The 11,861-nt window shown below is 48.4% G+C and overlaps 1 protein-coding gene across 1 annotated transcript in view; it reads left to right on the forward strand.

The window, feature by feature from the left end:
• The first annotated feature begins 1,921 nt into the window (after positions 1-1,921).
• Positions 1,922-11,861, forward strand: part of LOC137523036 (beta-1,3-galactosyltransferase 2-like) — a 37,635-nt gene continuing 27,695 nt past the window's right edge. Inside the window, exon 1 of the mRNA XM_068243224.1 lies at positions 1,922-2,201. The gene's annotated coding sequence lies outside the window, so the exon portion shown is untranslated. The remainder of the gene's footprint in view (positions 2,202-11,861) is intronic.

Below are 11,861 nucleotides of genomic sequence, written 5' to 3' on the forward strand. Positions count from 1 at the left end.
AAATTGGCATTAAGGGACCTTTTTTGCAGCTGGTATAGTCAGGGTTTGAAGCCCCAATCGGTCGGAGCTCCACATTCTGGCTACCCCGGCCTGCATGGGGACAAGGGGTTACAAAGTTTCAGGAGGGGGGGCCCCACACAATTTTTTGAAAAAAAATTCCCACACTCTAAACATAAAAAAAAAATTGGGAAAATAGGAAAATAATGCCAGGGATCTTCATACAGCCATATTGCGGCTGTATAGCGATCCCTGGCCAAAGCGCTGCGGCTGCGTATGGACCCCCTGGAAAGCCGTCAGGAAATGTATTGCTCTTTCTTTTGATACATGTAAAATTACACTACCGTTAGGTACTAAAAGTGACATTTACCGCATTTAAAAGTATACTTTTTTTCTTCGAAACTTTAAAATCGATAAGGTCTATAAAAAAAAACTATAAGGTCTTTTTGAAAAATTGTTTTTTCCTCTTATTCCCAATGATCTCCTTAACATATCCTACAAATTTAGGGTTTCTAGAATTTAAGGTGGATTTGCTATTAACCATTAAAATCGGCTGGTTTTTAAATGTGTATTTTTTTTCCTTTGAAACTTTAAAATCGATTTTTTCAAGAACTATAAGGTCGATTTGAAAATTTGTTTTTCCTCTTGTAGCCACTGGGGGCCCCTACAAGCTCTGGGGCAGCTGCCTCCTTTGCCTTTATGGTAGCGCCGGCCCTGCCCACTGCAGTCGCAGATGCTGCAGGGGCTATAGTTACGCCCCTGTCTAGGGGGCATACAACCAGACCTGAGATCAATGGGGCAATCAATAGGACGGTGGGGAGGAAGTTTATCGGCTGACTTAGGACAAAACACGTCCGCAAATTCTGAATACTGATCTGGCAATCCCTCCATGTGAATCTTGGTTTCACCCAAGGTTATCTTCTCTAGACAATGATGATAACAATGGGTAGACCAGCTCGTTAGCTGACCTGTAGCCCAATTGATCTGAGGCGAGTGAAGTTGTAACCATGGCATACCAAGAATGATCGTCAGGGTCGTATCTCTTAAAGAGGAACTGTAACGACAAAACGGCCCCTGGGGGGTACTCACCTCGGGTGGGGGAAGCCCCCGGATCCTAATGAGGCTTCCCACGCCGTCCTGCGTCCCTCGGGGGTCTCGCTGTAGCCCTCCGTACAGCGGTGACGCAATATTTACCTTCCTGGCTCCTGCGCAGGCGCTCTGATGCCTCTCGGCGCCGAAGTAGGCGGAAATACCCGATCGCCGTCGGGTCTGCTCTACTGCGCAGGCGCAAGTTTCCGGCGCCTGCGCAGTAGAGCGGACCCGACTGAGATCGGGTATTTCCGTCTATTTCCGTGCGGAAAGTCGCCACAGCGCCCCCGCTGGAGCCAGCAAAGGTAAATATTGAACTGACAGTCGGCACAGTCGCCGGCTGTTCGGAGGGCTGCGGCGAGACCCCCGTGGGACAGAGGACGGCGTGGGAAGCCTCATTAGGATCCGGAGGCTTCCCCCACCCGAGGTGAGTACCCCCCAGGGGAGGTTTTTGTTGTTACAGAGTCTCTTTAAGAGGCACCCGTGGGGAGGCGGCCACCTATTGGCTGTTATTTTATTATAATTTTTATTTTTTTATTTTACACCTTTTATTTTGATGTTTTTGATATGTGCAGCTTTGGGGGTGGGGGGGGGGCGGCAGAGAGCATGCACACACACATTCAGAGAAACTTGCTCCCCCCTCCAGAATTATGCAGAGTGGAAGCGGCTGGCAGGGGAATTTACCCTACTTACTTGCCTGATACACAGCCCTTCCGGCTCCGAGTCAGTGAGCTTCTAGTGATTCTTTTCAATGAATCGATTCATTTGATTCAATCTTTTGAAAAGAACCGGGTCATGCACGAATCATTTGAGTCATGTCACTGCCTGGGGAGGGTGTGGCTAGCAGTAGCTACAGTAGTTGCTAGTCACTCCCCTCCCCTGCTAATTGGCCCAGACATCAGGCAGGAATCATTTCAAAGAAGCCCGCTGAGCTCTGTCTGCTCTGTCTGCGCAGAGCAGCCACATGCTGTCTCCCCTGTGTTTACTGACGATGTGCTGACTGCTGATACCCATGGACTGTAGCAGGCTGCCAGCCAGAGCCGAGGAGCTCCTGAATGACACTGTCCAGATGAGCTGCTGAATTCTCATGCTGCTGCCCAGGAGAGAGCACACTGGTGAGTGTCTTTGGGTTGGGAGCGTCTGTCATCTGGTGATAGGGCTGGGGTGCCATTTGAGCACACTGAAGATAAACATGATCCAGCAATGGGGGTTTCATGTCCATATGGCCAGTTGGGCCTGTTACACTGAGCAGGTACATGTATTAACATTGTCCCCATGCCTGCCTGTGTAGGGAGAGGGTGGTGAGACACTAAAGTGTGTGTGCGTGTGTGCGCGCGCGCGTGTGTGTGTATATATATATATATATATATATATATATATATATATATATATATATATATATATTGGTGGGACACTACAAGACCCAGCATGGCCTGTGTGTGTATAGGGTAGGTGGGGCACTATAGTGCCCAGCATGGCCTGTGTGTGTGATGAGGGTAGGTGGGGCACTATAGTGCCCAGCATGGCCTGTCTGCATGCGTGTGTGTGTGATGAGAGGGTAGGTGGGGCACTATAGTGCCCAGCATGGCCTGTCTGCATGCGTGTGATGAGAGGGTAGGTGGGGCACTATAGTGCCCAGCATGGTCTGCATGTGTGTGTGTGATGAGAGGGTAGGTCTGGCACTATAGTGCCCAGCATGGCCTGTCTGCATGCCTGTGTGTGTGATGAGAGGGTAGGTGGGGCACTATAGTGCCCAGCATGGCCTGTCTGCATGTGTGTGATGAGAGGGTAGGTGGGGCACTATAGTGCCCAGCATGGTCTGTCTGCATGTGTGTGTGTGATGAGAGGGTAGGTGGGGCACTATAATGCCCAGCATGGCCTGTCTGCATGTGTGTGTGATGAGGTTAGATGGAGCACTATAGTGCTCAGCATGGCCTGTCTGCATGCGTGTGTGTGTGTGTGTGTGATGAGGGTAGGTGGGGCACTATAGTGCCCAGCATGGCCTGTCTGCATGTGTGTGATGAGAGGGTAGGTGGGGCACTATAATGCCCAGCATGGCCTGTCTGCATGCGTGTGTGTGTGATGAGAGGGTAGGTGGGGCACTATAGTGCCCAGCATGGCCTGTCTGCATGTGTGTGATGAGAGGGTAGGTGGAGCACTATAGTGCCCAGCATGGTCTGTCTGCATGTGTGTGATGAGGGTAGGTGGAGCACTATAGTGCCCAGCATGGCCTGTCTGCATGTGTGTGATGAGAGGGTAGGTGGGGCACTATAGTGCCCAGCATGGCCTGTCTGCATGTGTGTGTGTGATGAGAGGGTAGGTGGGGCACTATAATGCCCAGCATGGCCTGTCTGCATGTGTGTGTGTGTGATGAGAGGTTAGATGGAGCACTATAGTGCTCAGCATGGCCTGTCTGCATGCGTGTGTGTGTGTGTGTGTGTGATGAGGGTAGGTGGGGCACTATAGTGCCCAGCATGGCCTGTCTGCATGCGTGTGTGTGTGATGAGAGGGTAGGTGGGGCACTATAGTGCCCAGCATGGCCTGTCTGCATGCCTGTGTGTGTGATGAGAGGTTAGATGGAGCACTATAGTGCCCAGCATGGCCTGTCTGCATGTGTGTGTGTGTATGATGAGGGTAGGTGGGGCACTATAGTGCCCAGCATGGCCTGTCTGCATGCCTGTGTGTGTGATGAGAGGTTAGATGGAGCACTATAGTGCCCAGCATGGCCTGTCTGCATGTGTGTGTGTGTATGATGAGGGTAGGTGGGGCACTATAGTGCCCAGCATGGCCTGTCTGCATGCCTGTGTGTGTGATGAGGGTAGGTGGGGCACTATAGTGACCAGCATGGCCTGTCTGCATGTGTGTGATGAGAGGGTAGGTGGAGCACTATAGTGCCCAGCATGGCCTGTCTGCATGTGTGTGATGAGGGTAGGTGGGGCACTATAATGCCCAGCATAGCCTGTCTGCATGTGTGTGATGAGAGGGTAGGTGGGGCACTATAGTGCCCAGCATGGCCTGTCTGCATGCGTGTGTGTGTGATGAGAGGGTAGGTGGAGCACTATAGTGCCCAGCATGGCCTGTCTGCATGCGTGTGTGTGTGATGAGGGTAGGTGGAGCACTATAGTGCCCAGCATGGCCTGTCTGCATGCGTGTGTGTGTGATGAGGGTAGGTGGAGCACTATAGTGCCCAGCATGGCCTGTCTGCATGCGTGTGTGTGTGATGAGGGTAGGTGGGGCACTATAGTGCCCAGCATGGCCTGTCTGCATGCCTGTGTGTGTGATGAGGGTAGGTGGGGCACTATAGTGCCCAGCATGGCCTGTCTGCATGTGTGTGATGAGGGTAGGTGGAGCACTATAGTGCCCAGCATGGCCTGTCTGCATGTGTGTGATGAGGGTAGGTGGAGCACTATAGTGCCCAGCATGGCCTGTCTGCATGTGTGTGATGAGGGTAGGTGGGGCACTATAGTGCCCAGCATGACCTGTCTGCATGTGTGTGATGAGAGGGTAGGTGGAGCACTATAGTGCCCAGCATGGCCTGTCTGCATGCGTGTGTGTGTGATGAGGGTAGGTGGAGCACTATAGTGCCCAGCATGGCCTGTCTGCATGCGTGTGTGTGTGATGAGGGTAGGTGGGGCACTATAGTGCCCAGCATGGCCTGTCTGCATGCCTGTGTGTGTGATGAGGGTAGGTGGGGCACTATAGTGCCCAGCATGGCCTGTCTGCATGTGTGTGATGAGGGTAGGTGGAGCACTATAGTGCCCAGCATGGCCTGTCTGCATGTGTGTGATGAGGGTAGGTGGAGCACTATAGTGCCCAGCATGGCCTGTCTGCATGTGTGTGATGAGGGTAGGTGGGGCACTATAGTGCCCAGCATGACCTGTCTGCATGTGTGTGATGAGAGGGTAGGTGGAGCACTATAGTGCCCAGCATGGCCTGTCTGCATGCGTGTGTGTGTGATGAGGGTAGGTGGGGCACTATAGTGCCCAGCATGGCCTGTCTGCATGTGTGTGATGAGGGTAGGTGGGGCACTATAGTGCCCAGCATGGCCTGTCTGCATGTGTGTGATGAGAGGGTAGGTGGAGCACTATAGTGCCCAGCATGGCCTGTCTGCATGCGTGTGTGTGTGATGAGGGTAGGTGGAGCACTATAGTGCCCAGCATGGCCTGTCTGCATGTGTGTGATGAGGGTAGGTGGGGCACTATAGTGCCCAGCATGGCCTGTCTGCATGTGTGTGATGAGAGGGTAGGTGGAGCACTATAGTGCCCAGCATGGCCTGTCTGCATGCGTGTGTGTGTGATGAGGGTAGGTGGGGCACTATAGTGCCCAGCATGGCCTGTCTGCATGCCTGTGTGTGTGATGAGGGTAGGTGGGGCACTATAGTGCCCAGCATGGCCTGTCTGCATGTGTGTGATGAGGGTAGGTGGAGCACTATAGTGCCCAGCATGGCCTGTCTGCATGTGTGTGATGAGGGTAGGTGGAGCACTATAGTGCCCAGCATGGCCTGTCTGCATGTGTGTGATGAGGGTAGGTGGGGCACTATAGTGCCCAGCATGACCTGTCTGCATGTGTGTGATGAGAGGGTAGGTGGAGCACTATAGTGCCCAGCATGGCCTGTCTGCATGCGTGTGTGTGTGATGAGGGTAGGTGGAGCACTATAGTGCCCAGCATGGCCTGTCTGCATGCGTGTGTGTGTGATGAGGGTAGGTGGGGCACTATAGTGCCCAGCATGGCCTGTCTGCATGCCTGTGTGTGTGATGAGGGTAGGTGGGGCACTATAGTGCCCAGCATGGCCTGTCTGCATGTGTGTGATGAGGGTAGGTGGAGCACTATAGTGCCCAGCATGACCTGTCTGCATGTGTGTGATGAGAGGGTAGGTGGAGCACTATAGTGCCCAGCATGGCCTGTCTGCATGCGTGTGTGTGTGATGAGGGTAGGTGGGGCACTATAGTGCCCAGCATGGCCTGTCTGCATGTGTGTGATGAGGGTAGGTGGGGCACTATAGTGCCCAGCATGGCCTGTCTGCATGTGTGTGATGAGAGGGTAGGTGGAGCACTATAGTGCCCAGCATGGCCTGTCTGCATGCGTGTGTGTGTGATGAGGGTAGGTGGAGCACTATAGTGCCCAGCATGGCCTGTCTGCATGTGTGTGATGAGGGTAGGTGGGGCACTATAGTGCCCAGCATGGCCTGTCTGCATGTGTGTGATGAGAGGGTAGGTGGAGCACTATAGTGCCCAACATGGCCTGTCTGCATGTGTGTGATGAGGGTAGGTGGAGCACTATAGTGCCCAGCATGGCCTGTCTGCATGCGTGTGTGTGTGATGAGGGTAGGTGGGGCACTATAGTGCCCAGCATGGCCTGTCTGCATGTGTGTGTGGGGGGCCCCAACCAAAATTTTGCTATGGGGCCTTATCATTTCTGGCTACACCTCTGGGTGTATTGGAGAGAGGCTGTGGAATAATGGCTTGTCACAGGCAGGTGAGGTAACAGAAAAGATCCAATACAGGAATCTGGTTTGTATTTGGGCAGTGGTAGGTTGGACATCAGCTTTTCTAAAGATTCATAAAAAAAAGTCTTTCTTAAAGAGAACCAGAGATGAAGCACCCTCTTGTATTTTACCTTATAAATCAGTGGGAACATGACAGTAAACACCTAATCTGCCCTTTGTTTCATTGTTCTCTGTGTAATCTGACTGTTATCACGTCTGATAAGAATCCCCGACTGAGAAGTCAGGCTGCTCCGTCTAGCTTTGCTACAGAAAGATTATAGCTAAGTCTGTCTTCTGTGGTGTTATTTCAAGCCCAAGCCTGCCCCCTTGTGGCTTTGCTATAATGACTCAGCAATAATCATTCCCAGCAAAGCCAGATTTAATTGCTCAGTCTGGGATTCTTGTGACTGCTGTTAACAGACACTTTTAGCAGTGAGGACGAAACAGAGAGCATGGTAAGTGTTTTCTCTAATGTTCTTACTGATATACATGGTAAAATACACAAGGGTGCTTCCTCTCTGGTTCCCTTTAAGGTGGCCACACACCATACAATTTTTTTAAATATCTGTTCAATTTAAGAATTGCAATCAATTTTTCTGACTGATTGTAACATTTCAAAAAATATGACCAATGTACCACATGCCTATGTTCAATTTTTTTTCCTCAATTATGATAATGTTTGGAAACTCAGAGAAAATTGCTAGGGTGTGTATATTAATCTTTAGTAGAAATTGAAGAGAAATATCTGGCATTCCGGATTGATTTAAATCGAAAAAAAGGGAATCTGATCGGATTTTTCAGTCGACTGAAAAAAAAAAAAAAAGCTTTTGATTTTTTTTCCGAGAGATACGATCGTTTTTTATCGAATTACTGTAAAATTGGATCATTTTATTGTATCGTGTGTGGCCACCTTTTATGGAAGGAATGTTCACAGTTGAAATGATTACTTATCTGGGATGTATGTACTCCCTATAGCTTATCACTGTAAAAATGGATATACAGGATCTTCTAAAAAAATTAGCATATTGTGATAAAGTTAATTATTTTCTGTAATGTACTGATAAACTCAACACACACAAGCAATAGAACACAGCAGTACATGCATCCAGCTACATTTGAAATTGGTCAGCAGGTGCTCGTCAGCCAATCAGGATGCACTGTCATACACCCTTTACCTGCCATACCACATCTAGCAGCCATTAGCATTCAGGTGGGAGGCTTCAGTTGGACGCCATCGCAAGATTGCGTCGCTAGCAGGACCGCCCCGTGCAGGCATCCCTCCCACAGGGGTCCCTCCCTAACCGCTCACCTGTCAGCCATGTCCTAGAGCTGAAAGAAAACGTTTAAAAACACACGATTGGTTCACACGATGGCCAGGTAAAGAGTGTATGACAGTGCATCCTGATTGGCTGACGAGCACCTGCTGACCAATTTCAAATGTAGCTGGATGCATGTACTGCTGTGTTCTATTGCTTGTGTGTGTTGAATTTAGCATTCAGTATGGAGGCAGTGTTGGTGGGTTTTCTGGATGTGAGAGGTCCAGGCCCACCTGCACTCCCCTCCAGTTATCACGTGTTGGCCTTGGGGCCCCGGCCAGTGAGAGGGGTCCGGGGCCCCTGGCCATCGTGTGAACCAATCGTGTGTTTTTTATGTACTGATAAACATTAGACTTTCATATATTTTAGATTCAAATACACACAACTGAAGTAGTTCAAGCCTTTTATTGTATTAATATTGATGATTTTGGCATACAGCTCATGAAAACCCAAATTTCCTATCTCAAAAAATTAGCATATTTCATCCGACCAATAAAAGAAAAGTGTTTTTAAAACAAAAAAAGTCAACCTTCAAATAATTATGTTCAGTTATGCACTCAATACTTGGTCGGGAATCCTTTTGCAGAAATTACTGCTTCAATGCGGCGTGGCATGGAGGCAATCAGCCTGTGGCACTGCTCAGGTGTTATGGACAGGGCTGTGGAGTCGTGGAGTCGGAGTCATGCAATTTTGGGTGCCTGGAGTCGGAGTCGGGAAAAAATGCACCGACTCCTAATGAATTTGTAACTGTAATTAAAATAGAAAATATGATAAAATGTTCTATTTCTCAGATAATAGTCATTAAAAATATTGTATATATACAGTAATAGCTGTGCTTAGTCCACAAAAATGAAATAAACCAATCAAAATTAGTTACTTGTGCTGCTTCAATAAAGCAATCCCCGTATTTTTAAGGTCAGATAAACATATCTGATTGTGACTGTATATATGATGTGTACACAGGAATCTCTTATATATACTAAATAACATCTATGCTGTAAGAATAAAGCCTGATGTGTAGCTGTGTCACTAATAGAGATGGTCAACAGGGGCCCTGTTCGGCCGGGCATTCAGCAGTTCGGGCGAACCCAAACAGTTTGGCCGAACACCACCAGGTGTTCGGCCAAACTCGAACATCACCCGAACAGGGTGATGTTCTGCAGAACCCGAACAGTGGCGAACACTGTTCGCCCAACACTAGTGCCAGGTCGTGCTGAAAAATGAAATCTTCATCTCCATAAGGCTTTTCAGCAGATGGAAGCATGAACCCACTTTTGAACCAGAAACAGCGGCAGAAGCGCCTGACCTGGGCTACAGAGAAGCAGCACTGGACTGTTGCTCAGTGGTCCAAAGTACTTTTTTCGGATGAAAGCAACTTTTACATGTCATTCGGAAATCAAGGTGCCAGAGTCTGGAAGAAGACTGGGGAGAGGGAAATGCCAAAATGCCTGAAGTCCAGTGTCAAGTACCCACAGTCAGTGATGGTCTGGGGTGCTATGTCAGCTGCTGGTGTTGGTCTACTGTGTTTATCAAGGGCAGGGTCAATGCAGCTAGCTATCAGGAGATTTTGGAGCACTTCATGCTCCCATCTGCTGAAAAGCTTTATGGAGATGAAGATTTCATTTTTCAGCACCACCTGGCACCTGCTCACAGTGCCCAAACCACTGGTAAATTGTTTACTGACCATGGTATTACTGTGCTCAATTGGCCTACCAACTCCCCTGACCTGAACACCATAGAGAATCTGTGGGATATTGTGAAGAGAAACTTGAGAGACGCAAGACCCAACGCTCTGGATGAGCTTAAGGCCGCTATCTATCGAATCATCCTGGGCCTCCATAACACCTGAGCAGTGCCACAGGCTGATTGCCTCCATGCCACGCCGCATTGAAGCAGTCCTTTCTGCAAAAGGATTCCCGACCAAGTATTGAGTGCATAACTGAACATAATTATTTAAAGGTTGACTTTTTTTGTTTTAAACACACTTTTCTTTTATTGGTCGGATGAAATATGCTAATTTTTTGAGGTAGGAAATTTGGGTTTACATGAGCTGTATGCCAAAATCATCAATATTAAAACAATAAAAGGCTTGAACTACTTCAGTTGTGTGTATTTGAATCTAAAATATATGAAAGTCTAATCTTTATCAGTAGATTACAGAAAATAATGAACTTTATCACAATATGCTAATTTTTTGAGAAGATCCTGTATGTGATGTGGTTTGTGAGTATGTCTGATCTGATGAATGGTTTCTATAATTAGCTGCTTCTCCAACCCTTTCCTTCAGTGTTTGATCTCTTAATTACATGATCAGGGTGGGGGTACTCACTATGTTGTCAATATATACCCAGTGTTCTCCCCAGGCCCTAATAGCCGGGTGCTCCACCCGGCTAATTTTGGTGAGCACCCGGCTGTCATCAGCTCACCTCCTCCTATGGTGTAAGCAGAATTGTGCAGAGAAGCACCGCCCTGCATTCTCTCATCTCACCCCACCCGGCTGGAAAAAAAATTCTGGGGAGAACACTGAAGCCACTCCTATATATTTTTTTTTTTTTCCCCCAGAGTTGCAAATGTCTTGTTTATTGAAACTTGTGGTATCATAATGCACGATTGTCACATGCTGCCCTATTGATTGGCCTTTTTCTCTCTGAAATAAGATGATAGAGTGTAGTACTAGGACTGAAAGGATCTGTTGATATGGGTTGTATAGCTCCTATTCAGATGTGAGATTCTATGTCTTTATCTGAGGTCACAGTAGGCTAATCATTTGGCTGCTATATTTGTTCAGGGGGGGGGGGGGGGGGGTTGTTAATCTATATACACTTCCCACATTCCACAGAAGTGTCATACCTCTGTACTTTGGGGACACCTATAGACCTGGTTACTTCTGTATTATATTGTACTGCCATCCTAAGCAGTACTTAACAGAGTACTCAGTCATGTCACTGACTGTCCTCTGAGGAGCTCACAATCTAATCCTGCAATAGTCTAATGTCCTACCATATTATGTATTTATATAGCACTGGCATCTTCTCTAGCACTTTGCAGAGAACATAGTCATGTTACTGACTTTTTTCAGAGGAGCTCACAATCTAATCCTGCAATAGTCTAATGTCCTACCATATTATGTATTTATATAGCACTGGCATCTTCTCTAGCACTTTGCAGAGAACATAGTCATGTTACTGACTTTTTTCAGAGGAGCTCACAATCTAATACCTACCACTATTTTGTGGGAGAGAACACTGACTAATTTACTCATATCCGGGGAGCAAACATGGCCCCACCGACTTTGGGTTGGACTCTTACTAGGAAATTTTAACTGGCCACACCCACTGTATGTTATGGACACGCCCACTGCACTATGTGGCCACGCCCATTTTTCGCCACGGCACTAATGTCCTAGAGGGGGGGGGGGGGATTGCGTCTTAGGCCTAGGTGCCTAGGGGAGCCCAAACCCTAAATACAGCCCTGATGATCGTGGAGGTTGTCATTCGCAACACTAGAAACTGTAAATTCTCTCTATGTAACACCCCTACCAAAACCCTTAACTCAGGGGTTTGAGACAGAGGGTGGTTACTCTGCAGGGGGGAGTCATCCACTGCAGTGACCAGAATCGGTTGCTTCAATGGGGAAATTGAAATTCCCAATTTCTTAGCAAATTCATAATCCATAAAGTTGGCTGCTGAGCCAGAGTCAATGAAGGCTTCAGTGGTCTCTGTCTTATCCTTCCAAGATATAGTACAAGAGAGGAGCAAACGTTTATCATCTAGAGGTAACGACTGCGTGCCTAGGGTATTACCTCCGACTACACCTAGGCGGCAGCGTTTCCCCAACTTCTTGGGACAATTCTGCACTTTATGATCCCCTCTGCACAGTATAGACAGAGCTGCTCTGTTTCTCTGCGCCTTCGTTCCACCCGGGACAATCTCGATCGACCAATCTGCATTAGTTCTGGTGGAGGTGAAGAGGGT

Source organism: Hyperolius riggenbachi, chromosome 6, assembly GCF_040937935.1.
Source record: "Hyperolius riggenbachi isolate aHypRig1 chromosome 6, aHypRig1.pri, whole genome shotgun sequence".
NCBI classification, from domain to species: domain Eukaryota; kingdom Metazoa; phylum Chordata; class Amphibia; order Anura; family Hyperoliidae; genus Hyperolius; species Hyperolius riggenbachi.